At 40.6% G+C, this 6,000-nt stretch overlaps 1 protein-coding gene across 2 annotated transcripts in view; it reads right to left on the reverse strand.

The window, feature by feature from the left end:
* LOC134895820 (annexin A1-like) overlaps positions 1 to 4,374 on the reverse strand; it is a 46,416-nt gene extending 42,042 nt beyond the window's left edge. The window contains exon 1 of one of the 2 annotated variants that reach the window (XM_063913867.1): positions 4,267 to 4,374. The gene's annotated coding sequence lies outside the window, so the exon portion shown is untranslated. Of the gene's footprint in view, positions 1 to 2,194; positions 2,248 to 4,266 lie in introns of those variants that run through there. The other variant, XM_063913868.1, reaches the window with a different exon arrangement.
* Positions 4,375 to 6,000: the final 1,626 nt, after the last annotated feature.

Genomic DNA, 6,000 nt, shown 5'->3' on the forward strand with positions numbered 1-6,000 from the left:
TGGATAATGGTGGGTGGCTGGGTAGAGGTTATGGCACTAGGGATCTATTACCACTAGCGAATTGGCATACCTCTTAACATTCCAGGAGGGACAAATTGCTCTGTTCCTAGACTTCCCTCTAAATTTAGGATTGCTGTCACCTGTGTGGAACTAGTTAAATGAGAAGAAAGGTGTTTCACCACAGATGATTTAAAGAGGGAACTCCAGGAGCAGAGCATTTTGTCCCTCCTGAAAATGGTCATGTTGTGAGGTATCAATTGGTGGTAATGCTACTGGGGACAAGTGCATAGGTACCATAGGTACAGGGAGTGCAGCTGATGTGGGGCCCAAAACTGAGACTGGCACACCTTCCTTGTCACAGTTACATGTGTCATATAAATTTTTCACCATTTGGTTGTATATTGGGGAACTTATAATCTTTTGCCTTGGGGCCTACAATACATCTAGTTACGCCCCTGGACCTGCTCATTATAATTTGGTATAAAATTAACTGGAGAGCATTATGTTAAATAATATGAACTTGGACACTGTAATGTGGCACATTATGAAGTTGAGGCACTCTGTTTCATAATGTGAATTGGCGGTACTGTGTGGAATAATGTGTACTGGCAGCCCTACAATGTGAAATAATGTGAACTAGTACATTACTATGGTTCATAAAATATACTAGGGCACTATTATGAGGCATAATATTAATCAGGCATTATTATGGTTTTATAAAATATACTAAGGCACTATTATGGGGTATAAAATTAACAACTGCTGCAAACAGGTGTCTCTCTAGAAGTATTTGGACAGGGGCATGTAGAAAATATTGGGGCCCACAAAGTTCTGGCTATGCCCTTGACTGGGGATATATTGCTACTAGGTGGTGGAAGGTAAAAAGTCAGTGGGGGTCTATAGGGTCATGGGGGTGGGGGGGGAAGACTTCTGTTACAATAGGCATATTTTTTTAAATACATTTTTAGGGCCATTATGTATAAGAAAAATGTCAGTTAAGTGGTTAATTATCCATGTCTGAGACTCCTACAGAAGTATCTTATACAGTGACCTATGCTAGCAAATATTGACTGACTACTGTATACTGTACTGTACAGTATGTGCATTATTTGTCTAACTTTGTGCAATATCACATGCTATCACTGTCGCTGACCTTTACCACATATTGCAGAAATGGAAATGATTGTGTGTGTCTTGTAAATAGCTACCGTTTACTCTGTAAATTTAATCAGGCAACTATATAAACAATAAGTTTACACAGTACTTTTTATTAGTCATAAAATGTGGATGTTAACTGATTTATTCACTAAAGTGAATATTTATTTATTTGTAGTCAGGGAGGGGAAGATGGGGGGAATTGTAATTGCATACTGGGGGTTCTGTTTTGCATATATTGCCCTTACATATTGTATCTTTTAAATATTCTCAGTATGCTCTCTCAAATATAGTACATATACAGTATGACTAACTGGTCTCAATGCTGCTGTCATAGTCAGTGGCCATAGACGTCCCTTGTCTTTGGCTTGCCATCTATTTGAACCGAATGGTTTGAGACAATTTTTAGTTACAGTACTCTAAGGGGGTATGTATCACGCCATAGAGAGCCATTGCACCATTTTCCTGGTGATTTGTACAACGCTGCAGCTACCGGCGTGGGAATCCAGAGCGGTAAGTATTGAAGAAATAGATGCCCATTGTGTGGTGTAGGCCCCCCTGGACCCAGGTGCCCATGTGCACCAAACACCCATTATTGATAGGCCACTGTTTCCCCCTAACTCTGATGACTTGGCTTGATGCAGTGGAGATAGCTCTAGGGAAATAACTTACTGCAGCCAGGTCCCAGGAGATGACAGGAGCTTCAGGATTTACTAGCGTGTGTATATAGAACACAGTTGGGGAAAACGTCTGCCCAGATTTTTAAATTGGCAATCATTTACAGTACATGGCAAAACCAGAATAGTTTTGCCATGTAAATGATTGCCACATAAAAAGTCTGGGCAGGCTCGGACGAAATCTCACACAGCCTGCTTCTCGCAGGCTATTCCATTTTACCAATGGGCTGGATACTTAGAGCCTAATCTGCAAATGAACAAGACTCATCTCCATAAAAACAACTTTACTAATTTAGAATTTTCTTTTAACACCCTAAACCTATATCCAACAACATTTTAGTTAACATGTATTCTCTTTATACAGTATATAGCTGTGATAGAAGAAGTGACTCATTTCCTGCTCATACCACCATTTCCTCAGCCTGTACAGAGAGAGAGAAAAAAGTCATACATCATAATGGACAACTGTATCTAATTTCCTCACATGTAACAGCTACTAACATTGAAAGAGATATAGGTAAGAGCTTTTACATTGTAAAAAAAAGTCTTTGTTCACTTTACAGCTGCACAGTCACGTACATAAAATATTTTACTAAGACGCTGCCCTCTCTGCCCTCTCTCTGGCCAGACCCCATGGCCATTACATGCTATGATTTTGCTTGGTAAGAAGCCAATTCTATCATGCATAACAGGTAAATCAATCTCATTTACCAACTTGAAAATTGGTGTCAGAGGGGTGTGTGAGCAGGAGGATCAGCCTGAGAGAACTTCTTGCTACCTGTGTTTCACAACTGTGCTTAAATTTATGGAGAACACATACATAGCAGCAGTGATGTGGAGTCAGGTAAGGCAGAGCCTCTCCTGTCATACTCCAGTACTCCCCAGAGTTTTGACTAAAAAAATAAAAAGAAAAATTTAATATTTTCTTTGTATTATTCTAATCATTTTTATTGTCAAAACTCTGGAGTGTACTGGTCTATGAGAAGTGAGGCAGTGCCTCATCTGCCTACCGTTCCCGCACATCACTGTTTAAAACTCACCAAATAACCAGCAGTATATAATGCTGCACCTTTGTATAATGCCCATATGAGCCCTTGGATTCATATATGTGTGTATAAATCTAGCCATCAACATTAACCTCACCTCACGTCACTACATAACACCACCCAATAACTTTAACTTGCCTAATCTCCCTCAAAGTCCAGGGTGCTTTAGAATCGTGTGTGTCTTTCCTAGACTCAAGTCAAGTCTCCCGGAAGCTGCCCACTTCTCGAGTGAAGTGGGCAGTCCAGGCCGCTGTTGGCGTGATTTGCACTGAATCACATTATGGTGGCCCCACCCGGTAAAGTGATCACACCATCATGCCCCCACACAGTCCAGTTCTGCAGTTCTGCCACACCCCCTGCCTTGCCAAACTGTCTGTCTGAATACACAACGTAGATACAAGCTTTGTGTGCACATAAATAAAGTACTATGGGGGTAATTCTGAGTTGATCGCAGAAGGATTTTTGATAGCAATTGGGAAAAACCATGTGCACTGCAGGGGAGGCAGATATAACATGTGCAGAGAGAGTTAGATTTGTGTGGGTTATTTTGTTTCTGTGCAGGGTAAATACTGGCTGCTTTATTTTTACACTGCAATTTAGATTTCAGATTGAACTCACCACACCCAAATCTAACTCTCTCTGCAAATGTTATATCTGCCTCTCCTGCAGTGCACATGGTTTTGCCCAACTGCTAAAAAATTTCCTGCTGCGATCAACTTGGAATTACCCCCTATATTCACCCATTTGCAGACTTGTTTAAAGGATTATTGGAAGTGGAAAGTATGTGCTATGTAGCAGTAATAATAACATTCCCAGTCATTGCTTTTTTAGCAGCAGATTTAGCAATGTTGCTCACAAGTTGAAAAACCAGTTTACTGACAATACAAACAAGAGTCTGCTTGTTTTAACTTTAAGATCTACCTTGCTCAATGTTCTCACAAGTAAATACATGCATTATCTACTTTTTTAAATCTAACTGAATAAGGAGTGTACAGAGTTACATTCTTTGGGATACTGCAATCAAAAACAGGAAAATATGACTTTTAAATAATTTTCCAAGTTCTGAGCCTGGACATGGTGAGTCATCGTATGGTTTATATCCCGAAACGGTTTCCATGGAAAGAAACCTCAGAAAGAGGAACCAATGCCAACATTCTAAACAGTCATTTTAACATTGCTTAACGCTATATATCTATAAAACTACTATACATAGAAAGCTACACATATTATTATCATTTAAAAATGTATAGATCGATGTAAAACAACTAGACTTATATCCAGTTAATTAATAAACTACACAAATGACATGTGTTAAGAACAAAATAAAATAGTTACTGAAAGACTGAAACAGAGCTTAAAAAGTAACAAAAAAAAAAGTTAAAACTTACTGGACAAGAAGAGGGACTGTGGAGTTGCTTCACAAATTGCTAAGCAGAAGAATGCAGCCCTTGGCTTTTGATTTTAAGGAGGTTACAAAACCACACCTAGCAACACAAGAATATTTTCTTCAGCCCTGTGATTGGTTGTTGCATTGTCTAGATGCCATGCAAATCACTCCCTATGAAGTAAACTCCATGTACAGTAAAATGTTAGTGTTTTCTTCTTTCTTGCCTGTTGCATTGTAAACTGCTAATGTTTTGGAATGCAGTAGACTTTTCTCAATATTTTTTCATTATCACTAAGTCATTTCTCATGGAAAGCACAAGAATCGTAACAAAGTGTTTATGTAACATGTAACTAGCAAAACCCTGCCACTCACTGAGGAGGTTGCTGTGGATGGGATACTTACATCTGCTCTTTTATGTTATTTGTATGCATGGGTGTAGCTATAGTGGGTGCATTACTATGGGAGTCTTAGGGTGACCGGATCACCTGCACCCAGGTTGTATAGTTGTCTCCCACATTGCCTACCAATACAAACTGAGGCACTACAGTGTGGCATAATACGTCCTAGGGGCACTGTGTGGCATAATGTGAACTGGAGGCACTGTGGTATAATGTGAACTGTGGCAGCATGTGAACTAGGGAGCTACCACTGAATGGGGCATAAACTGAACTATTGTACTACTATGGGGAATAAAATGTACAACAGCTGCAGAGAGAGGTGTCTCTCTAATAATATTGAGGCAGGAGCTCCTTCAAAATATTGCTACAGGGCCCAGAAAGTTCTGGCTGTGGCCCTGTTTGTATGCGTGAATGATACAGTATGTACTGTATATAAAATACAATATTTATGAGCAGGGGCTGGATGGCAACTTTTAGCCTGGGGGGCAAGTCCAGAGCACTGGCCCATAAGTAATGGCGCCATCTTAAATGGATGTTTTTTTGTTTAAAAAATATTTATTAATAAAAAAAAATTAGGCCTGGTGTAAATTATCCCAAAGATACTTTATTATAAATTTATCAGTACAGCTGCGGCTTCAGCAGAGCTGTGTAGTGCAGGGGTGGCTAACCAGTCAGTGTCAAAGAGCCAGAAAAGATCTGTAGTCAAGGGTAAGAGCCATATCATGTGTGCACCGAAGGCGCGCAAGCAAAAATGGGGGCGTGGTATAGTTGTCACAAAGCCACACCCCATTTTTATGCGCACACCTTTCGGTTTGACGTTTGTAGGAGTATGACCTTGTGTCATAACCCCATTTTTACTCATGTTGTACAGTACCACATACAAATAAAGCCCATGTACAGTGCCACATACATATAAAAACACCAAAAAATGGGTGCCTCCACAGTGCCAAATACATATACAGTATGTCCCCACAGTGCCAGATACATATACTGTATTCCTCCACAGTGCCAGATACATATATTCCTCCACAGTGCCAGATACATATATGCCCCCACAGTGCCAGATACACATCTCCCCATTGCCAGATATGCCCCCACTGCCAGATACACATCTCCCCAGTGCCAGATATGCCCCCAGTGTAAGATACACATGTCCCCCCAGTGCCAGATATTCCCCCAGTGCCAGATATACATGTCCCCCAGTGACAGATATGTCCATAGTACCAGATATGTCCAAAGTGCCAGATACACATGTACCCCCAGTGCCCAGAGCCGGCCATAGGCATAGGCAAACTAGGCAATTGCCTAGGGCATTTGATATGCCTAGGGGCATCAGC

The sequence above is a fragment of the Pseudophryne corroboree genome, chromosome 1 (assembly GCF_028390025.1).
Source record: "Pseudophryne corroboree isolate aPseCor3 chromosome 1, aPseCor3.hap2, whole genome shotgun sequence".
In the NCBI taxonomy this organism is placed as follows: domain Eukaryota; kingdom Metazoa; phylum Chordata; class Amphibia; order Anura; family Myobatrachidae; genus Pseudophryne; species Pseudophryne corroboree.